Genomic DNA, 13,717 nt, shown 5'->3' on the forward strand with positions numbered 1-13,717 from the left:
GCACTACGCCCCCCGGGGCATGGCCTTCCTCTAACGTGGGATTTCTGCTCCAGCGCCTCTGACGAGACAGGAGAAACCGGGACCGACGTTTTACTTCACCATCCGATAGAAGCTCAGTGGATAAGGCGGGAATCGAACCCGCGTCTCATAGCATCATCGGGATCGGCAGCCGAAGCCGCTACCCCTGCGCCACGAGACCCACGAGACGAAAGATTCCCAAAAATATTCCTGAAAAGTTAGATTTACACAATCACCATAATCGTGAACCACCCTAATTTTCAACCAAACCAAAAGTTGCCCCACTTTTGGAGCAATTTTTTATATTTTTTTTAAACTTTTCGGAAAAAAATAAAAGGTATGGTTAAACCTTGACAGGTGAAAACCTGGGTAAAAAAAATCAAAATTCAATTTTAAGATTTTATCAAAATTTGTGTAAAGTACTGTTTAAAACGAATGAAAACTAAATGTCAAACCTGTTTCAAAGTTCAAAAAATAACTATTTTCTTCCAAATGCAAATTTCATCGCCAAATAAATATGTTTTGAGCAACTTTGAAAATGTACAAAAATTATTTTTAATTTTTAAAGTTAAAAATTCAATTTATAGGGTAACAGCATCTAATTCCAGCGTGCCTGTAATGTTGCCATATCAGAGCTTTGACATTCAATTACAGCGCATTAAAAGCGTTTTCAGTTGAAATCGAGTGATAAATAGCTAAATAAGAAGTGAGCAAGCAAGTTTCTATCAACAGCTTTAATCAAAAATTTAGATGCAGTTAGAAGCGAGTGCTTAACCTGCCAAACATACGAGAATTTCCCCTATGTAGTTCAGACTCGATTATCCGAAGGCCTTGGCAAAATTTCACTTCGGATAATCGAATCTTCAGATAACCGAATCACGAAAAACATTTTGTATGATGAATATGTATGATTGTTAAGCTTTGTTATAACTCCTAAGCTACTCTAAAGTGATTTAGAGTTTTAAAATCCAAGATGGCGGTGATAAAATATTGAAAAAATGCATTTATTTTTTATAGCCAATCAACCATTCTAATTTGACTAAAATGTGGTCACAGAATTCGATGTTTAAAGTAAGAAAATAAAAAATACAAAAAATGGTTTTCGATCGTGCTTCTATTATCCAAAGTCCCATACAAACCTTCGGATAATCGAACTTCGGATAATCGAAACTTCTGATAATCGAGTCTGGACTGTAACATTTATTTCATTAGAGTCTAACTAGTTCATTCTGAAAAGCTCTAAGCAAAACCCAGGACTCCAAATCGATCAGAAAATCCGTTTTCAAGGTACAGATTTTCGAATATTGTAATGATCTTTTTGTATGAACAGTTGACAAAATTGTGTGGGGCTTACCTAACTTTGAAAACTGACTTCTTTGGTCTTAGATTTAGTATACTGTATACACAAAGTTTCAACTTAATCAAAAATTTCAAATAATGATCTTTGTTGAAAGTCTCAGATATCTGCTATGTATTGATTATTATTTTTTGTGTCGTTTAACATTCCAACGCCCAAGGCTCCAAAAAAGTTGGAACGGTAACTTCAACTCAATGGTTCTCGGGCATAACTCAACCAATCAAGATGATTCTTCTTTCCAGTGATTTGTAAGGATGTCTGGATAATTCTAGAACTTTGCAGAACTTAATTTGATCAAATCTGTAATTTTTGCGATCAAAAACATCGTTCCAACTTTTTTTTTCGCGTGTAAAAAAAAATTCGCCGAAAATTCCGCGGAGGCAGTCTTTTTAAAAAAAGGTGGAACGATGTTTTCGGTCGCAAAAATTACAGTGTTGTTCAAATAAAGTTCTGCATAATTTAAGGATCATCTAGACATTCTTACAAATCACTGGAAACAAGAATCGTCCCGATTGGTTGAGTTATGCCCGAGAACCAGCGAGTTGAAGTTACCGTTCCACCTTTTTTGAGAGGCTTGGGCGTCCGTGTAAGTTGGACATGCGTTGGGCGTTCCAGTGTTAATTAAAACTGTGTGAGTATTTTTGCTAAACCGAAATTAGTCGATGTCTTATAACTATGTCCCGCCCGTGTGGATCAATCAGACTGCGCACTGGACTCACAATTCAGAGGTCGCTGGTTCGAATCCCGCGGCGGGCGCTCTAAAATTCTTTGTGTAAATATGGGTATTCGGCGCCGTCGCTCCGTGCCATACTTTCATACACTTAGGAGCCCAGGGCGGCGAAGTCCTTGTAGATAAAAAGGAAGACACTAGTGGTTGGTACTAGCAATGGTGGCCGACAGCTATAAAGTCAACTTCGTTTTTTTTTTCTTATAACTATTTTAGGCTGTTTTAAATTTTATTTAAAGTTTATGTCACCCCCTTAAAAAAGTTGGCCCAAAAAATCAGGGGGCAACAATTTTTTTCAGAAATATCAAAATTTCGAGGGAAATTTAAGTGCAATCGACTGAAATCAATTTCAAATCCATTACCTTGCGTTTAGAATCATTTTTAACATGTTTTAGTTGATTTCTTCTTTCTGATCTTTTGATATCTGAAAAACGCATTTTAAAACACTTTTTGCATTCAGCCAGAGCCGAGGGACAAAAACTAAAAAAAATATTTGCGTCGGCCTTAATTGGCATAAAATGCATTCTTTTATTATTTATCTATCCGCGTTCAATGCCGTAAAAAGATTCAAAATTGCTGCACGTTATCAAAAAATCGATTGCGTACTCAATATTACTTACATATTTTTTTTGTAAGAATATTTTTTATTTGCAAAAATGCAAAACTTGGACGAAAAGAAGTGGGGATTTTTTTCCAACTTCAAACTATGTCACCTTAAGGGTTCCGTCCAACCAATCAAAAGCGAATATATTTAGAATACAATAAAGCAGCGAATTATTCCCGGTGATAATAAAGCGATAAAATGCACATTCTTGATTAAGCATTTTGCGCTGACGTACGGTTTCGATCGCACATCTGGAGTCGTGATGTTTAGATTTGGTTTTATTAGTTTTTTTTGTGTGGCCAAGTTACTTAATTGATATTTTGCAGCTTATGTAAGCGATGTAATGAGAATTGTTTTACAACACGATAACGCGGCGCACTTCCACCTGCCAGCCAGCCAGAGAGTCATAAACCTCTCTGGACGCTCTGAAACACGATAAATCGATGCCATCATTGCTGCTACAGGGCGACTAACTTACCCCACAGCAAAAAGCGGTTAAGGGTACGAGTTGGGTTAATTCACGCGCGCACCCGCGATCGTTACCTGTCAATTATCGCGATCCACTGGGAGGGGGAGGGGAGGGGAGGAGCGGCTCAAAGTGAATTGATTTTCCACCCCCGTGATCACCCTGCAGCTGTGAATCGGTGACGGGGCTAATCATAAACAATTTGACTGACTGTGAAATGAGACACACTCTAGGTATATGGGTCATAAAGGGAGCATTTCCCATCGGTGGTTTGAAAACGTTTAATTACTTTTGGTGTGGTCACTGTGTCAGGCTACAAAGTCAAAAAATAAAAAATAAAATTAAAACAGTGATACAATTATTCTACGCCTGTATTGTGAGGAGTTGTTTAGTGATTGGTTTTGAATGCAGATGTAAGAAAACCAAACGACTACTATCTCATTCCAACGGAAAACTTTCATGGCGAAGATTTGGTAACGATAACTGAAACACGTTTTCTCGGAGTTTTTGAAATTTTCAATCATCGACTAACAAATTCAGAGCAGATAAGATTTCAAAACAACTGAGAAATTGTTTGATACTTCGGCTACCCGTATTTTTACATTTTTTAATCTGGCTGAAACTTTCTGGGTGCTTTCCTTGTTCTTTAAAAAGGCATTTTGCATCATAAGTTTGACCAAATCAATTCCCAATTTCTTTGATTCATTTTGATGTATTCGGCAAAGTTGTCGGTATGATTGTTAAATTAACCTTTTGATTTCTCTAAGGGGACATACATGTAAGGCAACCTTTTCAAAATTCCAGAAAAGGAAAAACCGTTTTAACGAAGTTTTGTGTTTTTTTAAATGATGTCTCAAAAAAAAATCTGGAGTAAAATCAAACAATACAGAACAGAACAGAATGATTGTTTTGATGTTAACAGATTATTTGAGACCTAAAGAATGCCATTCACTTACATTTCAGTCCAAACTTGTGCAATTTATAAGTAAAATCGAGTGTCCGGATTTCGAATCAGCTTTTATCAGTGTCCGGTAATCAAATACAACAAGTCATTTTAATTTTAAAATTCTGATGAAAACTTGTTAGAAAAGACATATTTTGCATGTATTTTCATGAAATTGACTGTTTATTCTATGTTGCGACGGAGCACGTCCCAAATACGGCCGAAGCAATCCCCTCGTACTGCGTCAGTATTAGTGTTTGTTTTCGTTTTGACTGGTGCCCGTGCTGTCGCTTGGCGATCGATCAGAAGTTGAAAACAATCTGAGCAAGCGGGAGCACGGGCGCAGCTAAGAAAGTAGCTGCGAAAAGACACCGTAAATGTAAGTTTATTGTTTATTGTGAACGTTGTTAGCTGTAATTAATTTATAAATAAAATTACAGTTTTGTAGCATGTGGTGAATAAAAGAGTTTTATTTACCCTGCTGACGGAACCGGTGCCCGGTTGAGAAATTCCCGCCTGTCTCAACATTCTACATCCTTATGATATTTCTACATTTCCTACTTATTACATGATTTTTTGCCAGCTGTGTCCGGATTTTGAATCACGTTAACATTGTTGATTCGGCTTTTGAATGCTGAGATATGACCAGGGAAATATGAGATTTTCTCAGTATTACCATATTAGCCTTCGATTTTTGTTTTTTTTTTATCATTGAAATCTCAGGAACTAATGGTCCGATTTCAATGTGAGAAAATTAAACATTTTGTGAAATTGTCTGCCCTTTCAATAAAATAAATTTCGAATTTTTGTAATGTTATAAAATTTTAAAATTAAGTTTACAATCAAAAAGTTATACAAAAATCAATTTTTCAGTAGAAGTTGCAAAATAATTTCAATTTATCACCCTTTTAAAATGTAACATTGAAGTCTATACATTTATTGGAAACTAATAATCCTTCCTGATATTTAATAAACAGAAATTCATTTCATGAATACTTTTTTTACACTTTTTGAGTTAGAACAATAATTCAAAGTTTTTGTCCAAAAAAATTTTAATTGAAATAACACCAAGATTGTTAGCGATAAAATTATCGAGGTTCGATAACGATAACGATAATCTATCGTTATCGTTATTCCGATAATTCTTTCGGCGATAATTTTATATTTAATATATTTCTAAAATTGACAAAAACCAACCAAATTATGGTGAATGTTCAAGCTTTCTCTAAGTAAATATTTTTTGATAATATGGTAAGTTTCAAAGATTAAATACTTTAAAAAATCACAAAATACTATAACTTTTTTGAAAGTACTAAAATATTATAAAATGCAATATGGGAACCAAACGAATAAAAAAATTGCATGAATTTTCACTGTTAAAGAGATTTTTAAATGAAATACTAAAATTTTCACAACGTACCGCATTTTCTCGAAAATACTGATTTTTTTCTAATTCGCAATATGGGTATCAAACGATTTTAAATTTTGCATGTACTTTAACTGTTTTAGAGTTTTTTGAATGAAAAAGCAGGTAAAATTTCACTTCGTTTGATACCCATATTACAAATCATGAAAATTTGAGTACTTTCAAAAAATACGGTATTTTGTGAAAATTTGAGTATTTCATTCAAACAACTCTAAAACAGTGAAAATGCAAGCTTAATTTCGAATCGTTTGATACCCATATTGCGAATTATAAAAAATGAGTATTTTCAAGAAAATACGGTATTTTGTGAAAATGTTAGTATTTCTGTCAAAAAAACTCTTAAAAAGTGAAAATTCATGCAAAATTTTGAATCGTTTGATACCCATATTGCAAATTATGTACATTGAGTATTTTCAAGATAATACGGTATTTTGTGAAAATTTTAGTTTTTCATTAAAAAAAATAACTCTTAGATATTAAAAACGCATTCAAAATTTCGAATCGTTTGATACCCATATTGCGAATTATAAAAAAATGAGTATTTTCAAGAAAATACGGTATTTTGTGAAAATGTTAGTATTTCTGTCAAAAAAAACTCTTAAAAAGTGAAAATTCATGCAAAAATTTGAATCGTTTGATACCCATATTGCAAATTATGTACTTTGAGTTTTTTCAAGATAATACGGTATTTTGTAAAAATTTTAGTTTTTCATTTAAAAAATAACTCTTAGCTATTAAAAACGCATTCAAAATTTCGAATCGTTGATACCCATATTGCAAATTATAAAAATTTGAGTATTTTCGAGAAAAAAAACGGTATTTTGTGAAAATTTGAGTATTTCATTCAAAAAAGTATTTATTCTTTGAAACTTACCATAAATATTGTCAAAACATATTTTTTAAGAGGAAGCTTGAAAATTCCACATAATTTGGTTGGTTTAAGTCAATTTTGGAAATATATTAAATGTAAGTTATCCTCCTTTATCGTCGATAGTCAATAGATTATCGTTATCGTTATACGATAATATTATCGATGATAATTCTATCGATTAACAACTTTGGTTACAACATTAAGATGGAAAAAGTGTTTTAAAATGCTATGCAAATGTGTCCTATTTGCTTTGTTTGCTTAAATTTTATGATAAGCATTTTGTTATTGAGCAATTCCAGCTCAAATCAGGATTTTTTTCTGGTACTTTTGTACCCGACCCCCTCCGATTTCAATGAAACTTTGTAGACATGTTATCCTAGGCCTATATGAGTCATTTTTGTGTATATGGAGCCAATAGTACTCGAGAATAACATTTGAGAAGGGCGTAAGGTATTTAAATATTTTTGTATTTTGCAATTTAAAAATTACTGTATCTCGAAGCCGTTGCATCGTATCAAAAAGTGGTCAAAGACAAACTTGTAGGAAATTGGACGGGCTTTCTGATAAAAATACACTGAAACAAAAATACACGCCACTTTTATATCATTTTTCAATTTTTATGTTTAAAAGTTAAATTTGAAGGGAATGTCACTATTTTTTTTTCGCTCAAAATTTTTGAGGAAATATCCTAAGATGTTACCAAAAGACTGACGAAAAATGCAGGATGGTATGTCTCTCCTAAAAAAATACAAAAATCATTTACTAAAACTGTTTTTTTGAAAAGTGGTCTAAACGTCAAAATTTTTAAAAACCAGTAGTGGGAATCGATTTCCCAGATAATTTTACATAAAAGTCTCCATATTGACCATTGTCCTATGTCCAATCCTTGGGAAGATACAGCGGTTTTAAAAATAAAAATGTTGAAAAAACGGGATTTTTTGTGGTTTTTGGCATTTTCTATATGACAGACTTGGTTTTTCAGTCTCGTAAATATTTTTAACGGAAAGCTCGTCCATTTTCCCATATGTTTGCCTTTGACAGCTTTTTGATTTATATCGTTTTATATTTACGTAATCAAATTTAGTATCCTGGTTTCTACCACACTGAAAACAATATTCTATTTTCAGTTATAAGCAATGTAATTAAGCTTATATCTGTAAGCCTTTACATCCAATTGAAATGCTGTCAAAGGCAAACTTATGGGAAATTAAACGAGCTTTCCGTTGAAAATATTTACGAGACTGAAAAACCAAGTATGTCGTATAGAAATTGTCAAAAACCACCAAAAATCCCGTTTTTTCAACATTTTTATTTTTAAAACCGCTGTATCTTCCCAAGGATTGGACATAGGACAATGGTCAATACGGAGACTTTTATGTAAAATTGTCTGGAGAATCGATTCCTACTACCGGTTTTTAAAAATTTTGACCTTTAGACCACTTTTCAAAAAAACAGTTTTAGTAAATGATTTTTGTATTTTTTTAGAAGAGACATACCATCCTGCATTATTCGTCAGTCTTTTGGTAACATTTTAGGCTATTTCCTCAAAAATTTTGAACGAAAAAAAAATCGTGACATCACCTTCAAATTTAAGTTTTAGACTTAAAAATCAAAAAATCTCATAGATGTGGCGTGTATTTTTGTTTCAGTGTATTTTTTTCAGAAAGCCCGTCCAATTTTCTACAAGTTTGTTTTTGACCACTTTTTGATACGATTTTAAATTACAGAATACAAAAATATTTAAATACCTTACGCCCTTCTCAAATGTTATTCTCGAGTACTATTTGCTCCATATGCACAAAAATGGCTTGTATAGGCCTAGGATAACATGTCTACAAAGTTTCATTGAAATCGAAGAGGGTCAGGTACAAAAGTATCAGAAAAAATTCTGATTTGAGCTGGAATTGCTCTATTATATGTTTTTTGTGTACACAAAGTGTCTTTTTTAACATTATGAAGTTTTTCATAAATTTTAAATTATCAACTATTATTAGATTATTAGACTATAAAAAGCGAATTTGACTAGTTTTTAGGTAACTTAAAATATTAATAAGTAATTCGGATCCATTGAACATAGGATTTTTATATTAAAACAATGTTAAAACAATTGATATTATAAATTTATTCAGCATACCGACTCAAGAACTAATTTGAGTCTTTTCTGAACCACAAATATACAAATATCACACAGTAATTCTCAATGTTCATTTAACCTTTAACGGAAAAAAATAAAATGCGAAAATATCTCTACCCATAAGATGAAGATATTGAAACAAAACTTTAAAAGTTATCAATGCTATTTATTCAATGTCCAGTGTAAATAATATGAAAGTTTACATTTTTTCATTACAACAAGGTTAAGCAAATAACATTTCAAGTTATTCCCCTGCCCTCTCCCTTTCTTTTCAAAATTTGTATAAAATCAGAAGGTACAAAAAAATTCAGGGTTATACAAATTATTTCAAAATCTAGTACAATCGAAACTTTACCAAAAGATTACATTGTACATCGTTTATTTTTTGTATTTTTATTTATATCAGACAATTTTGGGCTTTTTAGCAAATTTTGATTACTTTCTGCATTACATTTTAAAAAATAAGGCTGGAAATTTGAAATTCAGATTTTTTTCCTCGACTTTCAGCAAAGACATCAGAAAAGTTGTTCTTCGTTACTCAGTACTGTATCGACAAGATTGGATGATATGTCAAAGGCTATGAAATTTTCCATATAAATAGGACATTTTAAAAAAAAACTCTAGTTATGCTCTAGGAATAAGTTGTTTATTACATAAAAATTATTTACCCTTTAAATTTACAAAATTCGCATTGCTCATTAATTGGCCTTATCTTAAATTAGCATAAGTTGCGAACCAGTTTTGACGTTGAATATCTGCATTCCTTCAGAGAACTTAAAAATCAAGTTATTCGCTCTACAGCATTGCCTTGGCGATCTCGATTGCGAGATTCCTACTCGAAACTAGGTGTCCGAAGGCTTGATTGTTGAGGCAATTGCAAACCCCTTTTTATACCTTAGCTTCCATCCACCCTGGGATTCGAACTGAAGAACTTTGGATTGTTAGTCCAACTGCCTAACGGCGACTCCACCGAGGCAGGACCTAGGGAAACGACTCCTACACCTGGACTGAGCTAACGACCAACATTTACATCCCCGTCGGACGGAAGGTGTGGTCAGACAAATCTCGTCTCGAAAAATGCCACCGGGACCGTCTGGGATCGAACCCAGGCCGACTGGGTGACAGGCAATCACGCTTACCCCTACACCACGGTTCCCGTGGTAAACCAGTTTATTTTCCTTCTTGCCTAATTGTCAACATTGCTAATCTGGTTTCGCGCATTAAAACAACGCATTACAGTAGTTGTTCGGTAACTGGGCGTTGTTTAACTGGGCTGCTTTTTAACTGGGCGCTCGATAACTGGGCCGTAGCCCAGTTAAAAAGCAGACAAACGTCAAAAAACCAAAACAAACCAAAATGACCGAGGGGTTAATGGATGCAAAAATCATATTGAATTAATAAAATAACTTTTTTCAAACTTTTGTTTAATTTCAAGTTACAATTAAAGAAATATGAAAAGTAAGCATTGTAAATAAATTTGAGTAACTTTTATTTTTATATTTCATCTGGAAAATATTATGCATCGGTGGTCCCCTTGTAATTTCTTTTTTCAGCCCAGTTAACGAGCAACATTCGGTGACTGGGCTACGTTCTCAGCCCAGTTACCGAACAAATACTGTATTGCACTCACTAAGTTCGCACTAAGCTTGTTTGATTCGGTCACCTCCATTGACGTCACTGGTAAAAAGTTTTGCTCATTGAAAAAGGATTTCCTGTTGTTCTGGAGCAGGCAACGAATTCTGTTGAGTCATGACGGATTAATCACTTAGGAACCAGTCTAGATTCTCAGTAAGATGTTTTCTCCGAAAGGACTCAACTAGAAACTTTTGCGCGTAAAAATCAGAAATTATTCTAGGAAGCAACCAGACTAATTAATACAACTAGTATAACAAAGGACACCCCAGTTCATGAAAGTCATCATCGCAACTTCTAGATCTAAACGGTCTAGGGCAACGGCAACAGGTGACAACTCAATCGGGAAGTGAAACGGACTTTTCAGTCTGTCCGTCCATGTCACGAATGTTTTGTCCTGACTGCGAACGTCCGGCAACTGCGCTTTGAGGTTAGGATTTTATTTTCCGGGTGTCCACGATGGCAATCGGTCATGCATTTAGACTTCAGCCAGCAGCTTAATTGAAGGTAATTATGACCGGCCAATTTGCTCGCTTGCAGCGGAGTTGGGAAAAGAAAGTGAATTTCGTCGCTTTGTTTCAAGAACTTTAGCTTGAGTGGTTGCCGGACAGTTTTTGTTACAATTATCCTAGAATTAAATAGGACGTTTGCCTGGTTGAACGCGAAGCTTAAACAGCCGGGTACAAAACGAGTTTGTTGTTCGCTCGACGATTTGAATCTTCAAGCAGCACCTGCTATTTGTTTGATTTATTTGATCGGTTCGAAATCTCAATACTCGAGTGCCCCAAGTAAGTCGACTAATCAGGTTTAAAGGGTGTATAATTAAATTACGAAAGATTCCGTCAATCCGTCGCACGAAACCCACGACAGAAGTAGGAAGCCGTTTGATGATCGTGAAGTCACACAAGAAATCAGATCAAGCCGACCCATTAAACGGATTCCTCCGAGGGCAGTAATTAAATCGAAGGAGCAAAGTGGCTTGGCAACATAGTAAAATGATTGTTGAACATTTTGAGATGAGCTTCTTGTGGTTTGTTTAGGAATTTGTATTCCTATTTTTTTAGTCATTGTACTTTCAAATCTTTAATCTTCTTTCCTGGACAAATTCAAAAAGCGGTTTATCTAAGCAATACTAAGCCCTTTTTTGCTTTTAACTGGTTAGTTTTTTTAACTTCTCTAATATCGCGTAGCATAATCTTTTAATTTGGTTTCGGGCATAAAAGTTACAACTACAAACAAAGTTTACTATTTTTTTCTTGCTTTTGAAATCAAATTCGAGTTTAGTGACCCCATTTTAGTAAAATTTTGATCGTTAATTGCATTTTAAATTATTAAATGCATTTTTAATTTGTTTTTGTTTTTGTTTTTGTTTTTGTTTTTGTTTTTGTTTTTGTTTTTGTTTTTGTTTTTGTTTTTGTTTTTGTTTTTGTTTTTGTTTTTGTTTTTGTTTTTGTTTTTGTTTTTGTTTTTGTTTTTGTTTTTGTTTTTGTTTTTGTTTTTGTTTTTGTTTTTGTTTTTGTTTTTGTTTTTGTTTTTGTTTTTGTTTTTGTTTTTGTTTTTGTTTTTGTTTTTGTTTTTGTTTTTGTTTTTGTTTTGTTTTTGTTTTTGTTTTTGTTTTTGTTTTTGTTTTTGTTTTTGTTTTTGTTTTTGTTTTTGTTTTTGTTTTTGTTTTTGTTTTTGTTTTTGTTTTTGTTTTTGTTTTTGTTTTTGTTTTTGTTTTTGTTTTTGTTTTTGTTTTTGTTTTTGTTTTTGTTTTTGTTTTTGTTTTTGTTTTTGTTTTTGTTTTTGTTTTTGTTTTTGTTTTTGTTTTTGTTTTTGTTTTTGTTTTTGTTTTTGTTTTTGTTTTGTTTTTGTTTTTGTTTTTGTTTTTGTTTTTGTTTTTGTTTTTGTTTTTGTTTTTGTTTTTGTTTTTGTTTTTGTTTTTGTTTTTGTTTTTGTTTTTGTTTTTGTTTTTGTTTTTGTTTTTGTTTTTGTTTTTGTTTTTGTTTTTGTTTTTGTTTTTGTTTTTGTTTTTGTTTTTGTTTTTGTTTTTGTTTTTGTTTTTGTTTTTGTTTTTGTTTTTGTTTTTGTTTTTGTTTTTGTTTTTGTTTTTGTTTTTGTTTTTGTTTTTGTTTTTGTTTTTGTTTTTGTTTTTGTTTTTGTTTTTGTTTTTGTTTTTGTTTTTGTTTTTGTTTTTGTTTTTGTTTTTGTTTTTGTTTTTGTTTTTGTTTTTGTTTTTGTTTTTGTTTTTGTTTTTGTTTTTGTTTTTGTTTTTGTTTTTGTTTTTGTTTTTGTTTTTGTTTTTGTTTTTGTTTTTGTTTTTGTTTTTGTTTTTGTTTTTGTTTTTGTTTTTGTTTTTGTTTTTGTTTTTGTTTTTGTTTTTGTTTTTGTTTTTGTTTTTGTTTTTGTTTTTGTTTTTGTTTTTGTTTTTGTTTTTGTTTTTGTTTTTGTTTTTGTTTTTGTTTTTGTTTTTGTTTTTGTTTTTGTTTTTGTTTTTGTTTTTGTTTTTGTTTTTGTTTTTGTTTTTGTTTTTGTTTTTGTTTTTGTTTTTGTTTTTGTTTTTGTTTTTGTTTTTGTTTTTGTTTTTGTTTTTGTTTTTGTTTTTGTTTTTGTTTTTGTTTTTGTTTTTGTTTTTGTTTTTGTTTTTGTTTTTGTTTTTGTTTTTGTTTTTGTTTTTGTTTTTGTTTTTGTTTTTGTTTTTGTTTTTGTTTTTGTTTTTGTTTTTGTTTTTGTGTTTGTTTTTGTGTTTGTTTTTGTTTTTGTTTTTGTTTTTGTTTTTGTTTTTGTTTTTGTTTTTGTTTTTGTTTTTGTTTTTGTTTTTGTTTTTGTTTTTGTTTTTGTTTTTGTTTTTGTTTTTGTTTTTGTTTTTGTTTTTGTTTTTGTTTTTGTTTTTGTTTTTGTTTTTGTTTTTGTTTTTGTTTTTGTTTTTGTTTTGTTTTTGTTTTTGTTTTTGTTTTTGTTTTTGTTTTTGTTTTTGTTTTTGTTTTTGATTTTGTTTTTGTTTTTGTTTTTGTTTTTGTTTTTGTTTTTGTTTTTGTTTTTGTTTTTGTTTTTGTTTTTGTTTTTGTTTTTGTTTTTGTTTTTGTTTTTGTTTTTGTTTTTGTTTTTGTTTTTGTTTTTGTTTTTGTTTTGTTTTTGTTTTTGTTTTTGTTTTTGTTTTTGTTTTTGTTTTTGTTTTTGTTTTTGTTTTTGTTTTTGTTTTTGTTTTTGTTTTTGTTTTTGTTTTTGTTTTTGTTTTTGTTTTTGTTTTTGTTTTTGTTTTTGTTTTTGTTTTTGTTTTTGTTTTTGTTTTTGTTTTTGTTTTTGTTTTTGTTTTTGTTTTTGTTTTTGTTTTTGTTTTTGTTTTTGTTTTTGTTTTTGTTTTTGTTTTTGTTTTTGTTTTTGTTTTTGTTTTTGTTTTTGTTTTTGTTTTTGTTTTGTTTCCAGATGACTCTGATTGGAAATGAATATAATTTAAATTATTCGTTGAAAAATACGTAGACAAGTTGCTTTTTGAGTTATGAATAAGTGCATTTCTTACTGCTCATAACCAACAGCACTTCATTGATTGCCACGTCCCA

The sequence above is a fragment of the Culex pipiens genome, chromosome 3, assembly GCF_016801865.2.
Source record: "Culex pipiens pallens isolate TS chromosome 3, TS_CPP_V2, whole genome shotgun sequence".
Taxonomy (NCBI): Eukaryota; Metazoa; Arthropoda; class Insecta; order Diptera; family Culicidae; genus Culex; species Culex pipiens.